Below are 13,029 nucleotides of genomic sequence, written 5' to 3'. Positions count from 1 at the left end.
TTTTTTTTTAGTGATTACTCTAGAAATTATATTGCATGAATATGACATCATGATCTACTGATACTGACATTTACCAGTTCAGGTAAAACATGAAAACTTACCTTCCTTTATATAACTATATTTCCTCTGTTTGTAATAATTATTTTATCGCAGGCCGGGAGCTCACGCGCACGCCGCCGGGTGATCGCAGACAGGCAGGTAGGCAGGCAGCCCCTTTGATAGTTCTTTTAGTGATTACTCTAGAAATTATATTGCATGAATATGACATCATGATCTACTGATACTGACATTTACCAGTTCAGGTAAAACATGAAAACTTACCTTCCTTTATATAACTATATTTCCTCTGTTTGTAATATAATTATTTTAAATAATTCCTCCAAATTCAGTTCAAATCACATCAGACAGTGTCATAATTTTTGCTTCAAATGTCAAACTCAAACATAATTTAGAGAACCCAAGATAAAAACCTTGATTTTTCTTGTAGTTTTTTTTTCTTACCATATTCTTTGATCTTCCTAATGTTTTAAGATTATTTTGTCATTTTCTTTCTATTTATAGAGAATTTTCTTTACCTAAATTTAATTTAGTTTCCTTCATGTGAAAATGTCTTGATTTCTCATTTATTCCCGAAGGATATTGTATTCTGAAATGATGGGTCTTTGCCTTTAACATTTGAAGAAATTTTATGTCACCTCAAAATTTGGCCTTGACAGTGTCTGATGAGAAATCTGCTGTCACTCAAATTTAGAGGTAAGGTGTTGTTTCTCCATAGCTGCTTTTAAGATTTTTATTGTTAGTTTACAGAAGTTTTCCCATGATATGTTTTGGAATCAATTTTTGGGGGTTTATCTTGTTTGGAGTTTGCAGCTCTACTTCTAGAATCTGTAGGTTTATGTCTTTTGCAAAGTTGAGTAGATTTCAGCCATTATTTCTTCAAATACTTCTTCAGTCTTTTTCTCTTTTTCCTCCTGTTCTGGATCTCTAATGTCATGAGAGTCAAGTATTTTGTTGTAGTTCTTCACAGCCCTGAGGCTTTGTTGATTTTTTTCAGTTGAGTTTGTTATTGCTCTATCATTCAGGTGGAGTTATTTCTATACTTCTGTCTTTAAGTCCACAGATTCTTTCCTGTGCTTGTTCATTAAGCTTTAACTTTTTTGGTTACTGTTTTTCAGTTGTAAGATTTCATTTGGTTCTCCTTTATATCTCCTACTTATTTACTGAGTCATCCTATTTATCTGAAAAAAACTCTGTTTTTCCACTTGTTTCAACTATGTTCACAAATGTAGTTTGAGGCATTCATATGATATCTGCTTGAAAATCTTTACAGACAATTCTAATATTTCTAACAATCTGAGGTTAGTATCTGTTGATTATCTTTAACATTCAAGTTAAAATTTTCTTGATTCTTTTTTTTTCTCATTGAGTTTATTGGTACAATTTAGGTATACAGTACAGTTACATTCATCATTGGGATCTTGTACCTTTACATGACAGGTCTTGGTTCTCATTTTTTCCCCTTACTCCTGCCCTTCCTTCACCCCCTCCTCCCTTCCCTATTTACAAATACTTTATTTCCATTTTTTCATTTTCTCATTTTTTTCCGTTATTACCTTTCCCCTTCCCTTCCCACTTCCCCTATGCCTTTAGCCCTTTTCTTCCTATTTCACACTGTCAATTATATCATTAGGATCTAAATTTTCTTGATTCTTAGTATGAGTTGTTTTTATTGAAATATTAAAGTATTATGTTATACTGTAAATCTTATTTATACCTTCTGATTTAGCCAGATGTTTTAAACATGGGGTTGACAGGGAGAAGGAGGTGCTACTTTGTTACTGCCAGGTAGGGGTAGAAGCCTAGGTTCTTCATTTGTTTCCTGCTGACATCTGAGTGCATCTTTGGGGGTAGAAGTGGAAGTTTTGACTTGCGATGAGGCCTTTGCTGGTATCACTCTGATCAGCAAGGTGGAAGTGCCCTGCTATTGCTTGCTATGTGTCCTCCACTGACCTCACAATACAGGGAGGGGTCCTCATTATCTTTGGGTGCCATTGAAGCCCTGACTTCCCATAGGGCATCCCATCCAGACATGGGTAGGAAAGGGTACCTCCACACTGCTGGCTGGAGGTGGAAGAGTCCAGGCTCCTCATGAGGCTCCATCAACACTGGTGAGGCAGGTGCTCATAGCCACTCGGTGTAGATGAGAGTCACAACTCCCTACTTGGTCTTCTCTGACAGCACACTAAGAGGGTGTTGAGGAGACTTCTTACAGCCTGGCTACTCCCCAAATGGGTCTACTCCCCAAATGTAGCTATTTCAAAAATATATTACTCCCCATTTTCGCCTTTGCTGGCCTTGGTGAGGTTGGACTCCCAGTTTTTTCTTTGGTGGTAAACTGATTGTCTAAATTTTTCTTTCTTTCTACCAAATGCCTTTCCTTGCTCTTGGCTAAAGACATTTGGCGTGTGTGTGTGTGTGTGTGTGTGTGTGTGTGTGTGTGTGTGTGTGTTTTACTGGGGATTGAGCTCAGGGTCCTCTAAAATATTTTCTTAAAATTTTGAGACAGGCTGGTCTTGAACTTGTGACCCTCCTGTGTCAGACTTCCAGAGTTCTGGGATTATAGATGTGTAGACATTGGGGATTTTATTGTTTCTGCTTATTTGCACTTCTCATTTCCAAAGTGCAAGCTTCATCCAAGTCTGGAATATACGAGCCAAAAATGAATCCCAGAAAACTCAACTTTGTGTCATCACTCTTGGGGTCCCAAGTCCCTAGCCTAATTGCTATCATCTAGTCTCCTTGTGATTGTTTTATGTACAATAACTATGGTTTTTAGATATACTTAATGGGAGAGAGAGTGAGAAAAACATCTACTCCATCTTCCCAGGAACAGTAGTACCAATATCTTTTAATAAATTTTCTTTCTGCAGAAACTACTCATCTTGGACTCTGTTTCTTGCCACAAGGAACCCTGACTCACCGTTTGTGAAGGGCAGAGGCAGAGAGGAGCTGTCTCAGAAGCCAGAACATTGGTCTTCTTAGTGCATTTCCAGGAGTAGTAATTCTCTGCTTTGCCTGTGAGTCTGTGAGTGACTTCTAATTTTTCCAAACCACACAAGTTATCTTCTGAACATAATCAGAACCTTTTTTCTTACTTTTTAAATCATAAAATTAATACTAGTTCTTTTCAGAAAGTTTGGAGCATATAGACAAAGAAAACGGAACATTCCATATCAGAATAGCCACTACCAATATTTATATATCATATTTATCTTTGTACATTTGTATGTAAATTTGGTATCTTATATAGCCAGTTCTTCAAAAACAGCTATTTATATAACATTTATATTGTATTGGGTATTAGGAAAAATTTAGATATGATTTAAAATGGGCAAATATTATGCTATTTTATGTAAGGGACTTGACTATCCAGGGATTTTGGTAAGGAGTGAGGGTCCTGGAAGGAGAACACTGCAGATACTGGATGATGAATGTATATGTCCTTATAACATAAATAAAACATCCCATATCCATGCAATAAAAATGTGCTTATGCTATTCTTCTGGTTTAGTAACTTGTTTTTTCACTCAATCAGACATCTTGATATCTTTGTACTTCACTAACTAAAGCTTTAGAATCATCACTTTTTAATGATTACATAATATTCTATTGCAAGAACATAGTTATTTACATATCTGCTTATTACTGTGGAACACAGAGATTATTACCATTGTAAATAATTTTGCATGGAACTTCTTCATACATGACCATTCTGTATTTGTCTGAAATCTTAAGATAACCCCCAGGAAAGGAATGCTAGGCTGTAGGAGACACACATTTTGGGGAAAAAAAGCCTTTGATGCACAGCTTTACGGAGTCTTCCCATTTTGCTTTGGTTTTAGTTCCATTGCTTGACATTCATTTTTCTTAGCGTGACCCCATTCACAGAGCACTGATAATGTCCCGCCTCCACCCTCCTCCTCTACTTGTCTCTATCCACAAGTGCTAACTTGAGACATATGAAGGCAAATGTTGCCACACCTTCCATATTCCACATACTTGCATTCTGAGAACCTTTCTCCATGACAGGGTGTATCTTCCAAACTGAGGTGGCACATGTTTACTTTTATGTTTACATGTTTGATGGTCCAGATATAAGACAGCAAAATTCAGGAGGTGCAGGTGATCAGTCAATTCCTTTCCTGACCACTGACCCTGACTCTTGCTCTGGGAAGAAGAGAGACAGAGATGAAGGAAGAGGGCTAAAAAAGAGTGTTAATGGCCTTCCTCTGTGTCTCCCTATACTTCTGAGATGTAACTTGGCCATGGAGGAATGGTAGGATCAGGAAAGCCCTAACAGTTTTCTCAAGGGACAGGCTGGGTGTCACCAATCATCAGGTGAGCCTTCTACTTATCATAGAGAGGCTGTGATAGAGTAAAAATGGTGTGATTTTTGTGGGGAGAAGGAGGCATTGGGACAGCCACCCAAGTTTCCCAAAGCCTCAGAATGCCAAGCCTGGCATTAAGTTGATGTATAGATATGATGAAAACATATGGTGAATATTTAAACTAAAAAATTATTACAGTAAAAGACACATTGCCATTAATCCCCATAAAAGACTCTCTCTTGCTTTGAACTCATTTATTCCGTTGTTCCTGACATTTTTTAAAGCAGTTATTGAAGTTCTCTTTCATAAGTGCTTTAGTTGTGCATCTGTGGCTGCCTCAATGTCCTGGATCCATTCGAAATGTTTACTTCTCACGGTCATTTTTACTTTGGGAAAGAGCCTAAATTTGCACATGCCAGATCCAGTGAATAAGGCAGATAAGGATATACTGTAATGTGTTTACATTCTGTTGGAATGACTTGGCAGTAGCATTCACTGTATTATTGATCACACCTAATAAAGACACTCAGGAGAGAGAACTTCCAGAACTGCTCAGAAAGTGGCAAGAGTCATGGGAAGAGCATGGTCAAAGTGAGGGGGGTTAACGGCAATGTGTCTCTTACTATAATAAATTATTTTAAAATTTAAACATTCACTGTATATTTTGATCATACCACATAGCAAAGAGACAGGATGAGAGAGAGAGAGAGAGAGTGAAAGAGAGAGAGAGAGAGAGAGAGAGAGAGAAAGAGGAGGGAAGAGAGAAAACAAAACGCAGAGCTGAGAGGCTTGCCAGGGGCTCTATGATGAGATGAGACCGAATCCCACAGGAGGCCAGAGGGTGTTCAGATGATGTTCCCAGGCATCTGACAAAGATGTGGCCACATCCCAACTTCTCCAGCATGGAGCACGACCAGGTGGGGTGATTGTGATTCACATTTGAAGTCAGAGGCCAGCATATGACCAAGACGGAGGTGATAAATGCCTTTTTTCATTGTACACACAGTGATACTGAGATGAAAATGGTGATTAAAAAACAATGAGTGTGGACTTATTTTACTTGAAAGTAACTAAACTAATTATTCTACACTGATCAGAGTAGGGGTCCCAGCTAGAAAGTACATCCAATTAGAAAGAAGAAAGAACATTTTTTGTAGTCCTGAGCTCACAGAAACTAAAAATTCTTGCACTTATTCCTTTAAACTACCATTGCCTAAGAAAATGTTTTTCACATTGGAGCATATTAGTTATTAGACCTTTAAACATCCAATTTTATTCAAATAAATAATTTGAAAGTTGGCCAATATCATATAAAGCATTAAAAAGCAGTTAATGATGGTGGGGATGAGGCAACTCTTTAAGGTACATAAGGGGCTCCAGTGAACTCCTAGGAGTGTAGGCTAAGGGGACTCTTAGGTGTTAAGATCCAGCCCGTGTTCCACATATCAAGACTTGGCCCTGGCAGAGGGCTGTGCCCATTTGCACATCACAAAATCTGCTAATAAGCCAGGTGTCCACAGGACAACAAGCAGCCTGAAGGGGCTTCTTTCCAAATTCACCCAGATGGATGAAGGGTCCAGATAGGTGACTTTTGGTGCATTGGTCACGTTAAGGCAGGTGATGCCCCTACATGAGCACACTTTAAGAACCACAGTGAGCATTTACTAGCACAAAGAACTTGGGTCTCTATTTTGAGTTCCTAGTTTGCTGGTAAATTCCAAACCAAGTTCAGTGTGTTGTCTTGTCTCAGACTTAGGACATTACTGCTTGCATGCGGTGAGGGACCAACTGCCTGCTGAAGAGCAGGGCTAGGCAGTGTCATTAAACTATGGCGAAATGTGCCAGGCAGTACCTTGTGTGGGCAGAAGCCCCTGCTGTGACTTTTAAGGTCACTATAAGTGTCAGGACCAGGAGACCAAGGAATTGCTTTAGTGATCATCATTTTACAATCACTAAAATAACATCCTTATTACAGTCAGGAAATGATGACCTTGAGAAATTATGGCTCATAGATAAGGTCATAAGGTGGTAGAGTTGGGACTCCAGTCTAATGCTTCCCGGCTGCAAGCCCAAGGCTCATTAACTGGCGATGTGATGAGGGTAACCTTATCACCAAACACATAATGGTGTCTATCATTGGCCGCTTTCCCCCACAGACAGACAGATATTTACATCTTGGAGGTATTTGAGGCATGGTCCACTCTCCAGGGAGGGCAATGCCTCATGCCGTAGGAGGAGTCTAGGAATGTGCCATCCTCTGATTCAGTGAAAGGGGCAGTCTCAACAGCAGTGGCTTCTGCAGTGCAAAAAGGTGCCTCCCCAGTTATATCTGGTGCTGAATCAACCCAGGAAGTTGTGTCTGCTTCCTGGGCTTCATCGTGGTCACTCCAAACAACAACAACAATAATAACACTAATGATGGTGAGCACCACTATCATCTCGCTTGGCCCAGCTTTGATCTGGGGATCTCCGAGCATGTTGCCAACATGGTCCAGGGGCTAGTGTCATTATCTCCTCATTACAGTCAGAGAAAATGAGGCACAAGAAGTTTAAGTCGGGCTCAGGGTCATATGGGGCATCATTAGTGGGGACATGTGAGGAACTCAGATTGTTAGCTCTGAAATAAAAGCTCTAGGCACTTAACAGGCTTTTGATTGGTCACAGTGGCTGTTTATGAGACCCTATATTTATAAACCATGCCATAAAAGTGAATACTGATCATTAGATTTCATTTCAAGCATGGCTTTTGCAATCTCAAATGCTGTGAGCATGTGGCAGGCACTCTTCTGTTCTGAGTAGGTAGTTGCACTCAGTCCTCTGTAATACTCAGCAGGGCTTCCAGTGACTCAGGAGGGTGAGCATTGCCTTCTCTACTAAGTCTCAGAGCTGGAATTATAATGACCAAGGGAACATTGGTGAGCGTCTCAGAGTACTTCATTTGGAACCAAGACTCTGCCTTTACTGGCTGTGCTACCTTGGAAAAGAGACTTCCACATCTTTAAGTGGAATGTGGATGGCTTCCATGAAATCATTGATGTTGCAAATTTCAAAATGAATTCATGTTTTTATGACAACTTACCATGCTACATTTTTTTCCTCCAGGCTTCTAATGTCTCAGAGAATATGAATCAGGCATTACATGAGCTTGTGCCACATTAGTGATTACCAAAGATAGCATGTCTACCTACCTCCACCATGCGAGTGCCTGTGAAGTCATATAGTATTGTTATTAAGCAGACATGTGAGCTTTCTTGGTTAATTATTAGATTTTACTTATGTTATTTCATTTTAATGCTATAATAAAATATTAAAAATAAAGGAGGGTTTGTTAGTTACATACATTAACTAATTATATTCTTTATATGTAGCCCAAGACAATCCCTCTTCACTCATTGTGGCCCAGGCAAATCAAAAGGTTGGGCAGCTTGGGATTTAGCCTAGTGGTTCTCATGCCTGTCCTGCAAGCAGAAGGACTCAAGTCTGATCTCCATTACCAAAAAAAAAAAAAAAATTGTTGGGCAGCCATGGGCTAAGCAATAAGTACTCTCAGATAATACTGGAGTACTTTCAGGGAGCAGGGAGCGATGTGGGGGTACATGGACGGAAGCTGTGCACTGTGGCTCAGGAAGGAAAAGATGTATAACTGGATACTGGATCAGCAAGAGGGTGCTGGGAATGTTGGGCAGGGGCCTGGAAGGTACAGACAGGGCACCCCAAAGAAGAGAGGACGGGGGCTTCGGGCAGATTGTCCACATCCCTTCCTTACTAAGGCCCTAACTTACTGGGAACCCCCAGGAAGACACATCCTCACCTTAAGTACACCCAATAAAGAGGTCTCAGATTCCCTTTGGATCAAGCCTTTCTGGAAGATACACTCAGAAAGACCCACCCAACAGAACACTAGTGAAGAGAAACGAGGCTGCAATGCAGCGTTGGAAGGTCCTTCCCTGGGAAGACTGTCCTCCCACTAGCATGGTGATCCCCAAAGGAGTAATGTTTAGGAAAATGTTTAGGTAGAGTGGAGCGGGTGAAGAGAGAGCAGGGGAATGGGGAAAAATAAGAGCTGAGATGTATCATATAAAAGTAAGAGATCCCTGTGATGAATATAACTGTATTGTATACCTAAATTGTACCAATAAACTTAATGGAAAAAAAATCCTTTAAAAAAAAAGGAAAAAAATGGAAACAAAGTCTCTGTAGATAGGTAGGGGTGGGGGGGTTGAAGGGAGGGCAGGGGAATAGTGAAAAAATAAGAACCAAGATGGATTATGTAAAGGTGCAAATTTCCAATGATGAATGTCATTATATTGCATATCTTAAATGTACCAATAAAATTAATATATTGAAGCTCCTGACGTTTAGAGTGGTGTTTGCAACTCAAGTCAATGTATTTAGTATTATGGTATCTAATATAGTCATAAAGTGTTCTCACTCTGTCTCTGTCTCTCTCTCTTTTTCCAATAAGAAAAGATTATCAAGATACTGTATCTCAGCCAGGCATGGTGGTGCATTGCTAGTTCCAGCTATTTAGAGGTGGAAGCAGGAAGATTGCTTGAGCCTCTGAGCTCTAGATCAGCCCAGGCAGCATAGTGAGACCTTGTCTCAAAAAAAGAAACAAGAAGACATGATATTTCAGAAGACTTCAGGCATGTTCTACCACTTATGGAAAAATTTGAACCATGCAACCTATACCCAATATTTCTACCTAAGTATATAACAGTATAAAGTGGGTTTGCAGGCAATGAATCCCCAATTCTGGAAAATGATTAGAGCAGGTTACTGTCTGGAAGCCAACCCTGGCTTAGAGCAGCTTCTCCAGCCACACTGTTAAGCAAATAAAAGGTGAGTACGCTCTGAGGAGGGTGAGGAGGTAGACGATTCTGGAGGTTTGCAATCTTAACACTTTTTTCTAAGGCTGACTCATATGGATATCTATAATAATACATACTTTTGCATGTTTGGAATATTTCATAATGAATAAAAATCTCAGCCAAGTTCTGATGTCTGCTTTCAAGGTGCTCATAGGTTGGGACCAGAATTGTTGCTACTAGCTGACGTTTATTCCCCAAGCACCAACACTTTTTGGCTGAATGCCTTGAGGGAGTTACTCACCTCTGAGATGGTGTCTTCAATATAAAGCAGCAATGAAAGAGGTCTACCTCCTCGACTTCTCAAGATTAAAGGAGCTAAGCAATCCACAGCAGCTAGTACTGTACCTGGATTATAGAAAGGATGTACAGCTATGTATGCGGTATCTCAACTGTCCAGCAACCCTGTGAAGATGAAGAAGCCAACTCAGATAGGCAAAGCCAGAACACAGTATTGCTGGGATTGGAACCTAAGTACTATCCATTTCCTTTTATTTATTTATTTTAAAAAATTAATTAATGTTATTGTTGCATTTAAGATAAACAATGTAGTGACATTCATCATTGGAAATGTGCACTTTTACATAATCCATCTCGGCTCTTATTTTTTCCCCATTCCCCTCCCTATCTCCAAGGGCTTTGTTTCCATTTTTTTCTTTTTCTCATGTTAATTCCATTCCCATCTTTCTTTTCCCCTTCCCCTTTGTACCTTTTCTTCTTATTTCACATTATCTAGCATACCTTCAGTCCTTATTTGCACTTTCAGTTTCTCACACTAGAAACACTATTTGGTATTTACACATATGTGTCCTATTTATTTCACTTGAGAGTATGGCCTCAATGTGCATCCATTTAGCTATAAATGTCTCTAGTTTCTTCTTATTTATGGCTGAGTACTACTCCATTTTATTTTAAAAACCCACATTTTCTTTATCCAGTCTTCTTATTATCCATTCTCTTAACCAGGGTGAGTGTTAAAGGAGTTGTAAAATAGAATTTAACTGCTGTCTTTCCAAGTGTCTTTGGTGTCACTGTCATGGCTGCCTTAATAACCTGACTCCACTCAAAGTGTTTGCCTTTCATGGTCATTTTGACTTCAGGGAGGAGTCAGAAATTACACTATACCAGTTCCTGTGTCCAGGGAATAAGGACCCCATCACGTTTTAACCAGCCTGCTTTTTCACTAGATGGCACCCAGCAGCACATTCACCCTATTTTTGATCACACCTCTTAAAGACCTTCATGAAAGGGGACTCCAGACCTGCTCAGAAAGTGGCAAGGACACTGGGATGAGTGTACTTGAAGTGAGGGGAATATTCTGAGGGCTGTGAATAGCAATGCATCTTTTAGTGTAATGTAACTTTTTGAAAAATGAAATATTCACTGTATATTTTCATCAACCTCAAGTGTTCTTTTCTTTTCCTTTGTGTCTTTTTGGACATTTAGCACCCTGCAGACTTTACAGCACTGGCCTCAACATGGTAGTGTGTGGTGGCCAGTGCATGTGCCTGATGACTTTCTATTGCTGGAAGAGACCTCTAATCATTCTCTCTGCAGCTGACAGAGGCTTTCCACACTCCAAGAATGCCCTTGGGTAGTCAGAGGTGCAGAGCCCCACATGTGGGCTGAGCTTGGCTGCCATCTTTCCTGGTATGGACAAGGAGGAATTAAGTCATCCTATAAAACTCTGTGATGGAGACCGAGGTTGTGGTTTGAAGAAGGCTGGTTCAACACAAGGCTGCTTTACCTTCATCAAGCCCACATCCGTGTTTCTTCTCAAGGCTCAGTGCAAGGGAAGACTTGAGTTTGAATCTTTCTCTTCTACTTACTAGTTCTGTGACTAGTAAGGCAAGTGACTATTCCTTGCTGAGTTGCTGCTTCCTCATCTTAACATGGTGGTAGCAGTCTTGCCTTACTGAGGGTTGCTGAGTAACTTAAATGATATGATTAACTGGGGGCATTTTGTGTGATCTGTTATTGTGAAAGCAGGTAGTATTTTATAGACAGGAAGCTTGACAAGGGAGAAGGGGGATCCTGAGGGCTGGACTCATGCCTTCCTTTGCAAACCGCCACTCCTGACCCCTACTTCTCCTGTTGGCTCAGAGCCACTTCTCAGAGCAAACACTGTCTTGAACCCTGCACATGGAAACCTCTCCTCTTCCCAGTGTCACCCCTGAGCAGGAGAGGTGTTGGGTGAGGGATGGGGTAAGGGGAGCTGACAATCACAGATGAGTGTTTTAAGAAAATTTGCACTTAGTAATAACTGAGGTAATGGTCAATGACTAGTGATATCCAAAGAGCAATATCCTGCCTCCCAGGAAAGCTGACCTGTCGTGCTGCTTCTGGGAGCCTCTCTGTCCATTTATTTATTTCTGAGCCTTTTCTGGGCATTCATTTGACCCAGATTTCTTCTGTATACAAAGCTCAAGGGTCAGGGCACCTACAGTGGGGTTTACAAAAAGACAGCCTTGGGGATTTTTTTAAGGGCTTGTGATTTTGAAATCTCCTCATGGATGCTAATAAATGAGGCTGGTAGAACTGGGTATGCTTCAAATGACTGATGTCTGAAAATACAGAGACGTGCACAGAATGTACATTCCTTTTAGAAAGAATTAGTGTTCCAAGCACAGAAGCAGGGTTGGGTATTGGTTTCTGTCCTTATACAACTTATAGTCTTGTAGGGGACACAGATAAGTAAATTCAGTAGGATAAAGGCCAAAATTGACTAAGTGGGGCTTGAGGAGTCCTTGTCCTCAGAGTGGTGGGAAGGCTGCCGATTTTGATGCCAGGAAGCCTGGGGTTTCAGTGCAGGCTCTGACCTTCCCCTCCTGGCCTCTGTTTCCCCATCTGAAAATGGAAGGGAGCATGTTGCTACACTCAGTGTTCTAAGAGTTGTTTTAGCTCTGAACTTTTTTTTGGGGGGGTCACACAGAAGCTCTAGGATTGTGGGGAACAACTGGCATTTTGGCTTAAAGTATAAATTGGATAATTTCCTGCTCAAAGAAAAGAAAGGTGCCAAAGAGGAGAATCTTACTTCTGTTTCTTCTTCATCTTTCTTTGGGAAGATAATGACATCTTTGTTCAAATACTCCATGGGCTGGCCAACATGGGCACTTCCAAGGGGGAAAGATAGAGCTCACACCTCCCTCTCCTCATGTCCCAGCCTCCCGTGGGAATCCCCATTGGCTGACTCTAACTAGAAGGCAAGGAACAAAAGGAGGCTGGTGATTCTGTCGCCTAGACCAGCATCCTGACATGGAGTAGGTGCTCAAGCTGTGTACCTGGGCCCCTCTCAGTTCTCTTTTAGAAGACAGAGAACAAAGGAGCTGCCTGGGTGGAGGAATGTTCACATTTGATGGGGAGGCAGAAGGGGTAGAGAAGAAACCTAAGTTCTTCCACTTGTCCTTTCCCTGAGGATGAGGGGCCGACCCTTTTCCCAAAGACAAACCTGTCCTTTCCATTCATGGGCAGGGTGGGAGGGACTAGCATCTGCTGAGGATCTATTGCATGTGGGTATGGATGTAGGCTCTTTTTGTGTGTTGCCTCTTTTAACCCTTTGGTGATTAACTCATGGAAATAAACAGCTCCGGAGCCAGTTGTCTTTGGAGGATGTTGGCCGACTTGACTCTTGGAAACTAGGTGGCGCTAACAAAGTTTAACTTCAATGCCTTCTTTCCTCTTGGATTCCTACAAGATCCACCTGAACTCCATGGGCCAAGCCCCTCGACATTCCTATCAGGAGGAAATACAACACCTGATGCAAGTGTTCACTC

The 13,029-nt window shown here is 40.9% G+C and overlaps 1 long non-coding RNA gene across 1 annotated transcript in view; it reads left to right on the top strand.

Moving 5' to 3' along the window:
- LOC117283513 overlaps positions 1-13,029 on the top strand; it is a 53,227-nt gene that overhangs the window by 21,550 nt on the left and 18,648 nt on the right. The window contains exon 2 of the long non-coding RNA XR_004514524.1: positions 2,931-3,085. This is a non-coding gene — a long non-coding RNA (uncharacterized LOC117283513). The remainder of the gene's footprint in view (positions 1-2,930; positions 3,086-13,029) is intronic.

The sequence above is a fragment of the Fukomys damarensis genome, unplaced genomic scaffold (genome assembly GCF_012274545.1).
Source record: "Fukomys damarensis isolate Sample0158 unplaced genomic scaffold, DMR_v1.0_HiC HiC_scaffold_27, whole genome shotgun sequence".
Lineage (NCBI taxonomy): Eukaryota > Metazoa > Chordata > Mammalia > Rodentia > Bathyergidae > Fukomys > Fukomys damarensis.
The sequence above is the reverse complement of the archived record's forward strand: the minus strand, read 5'-3'. Positions and strand labels throughout refer to the sequence as shown.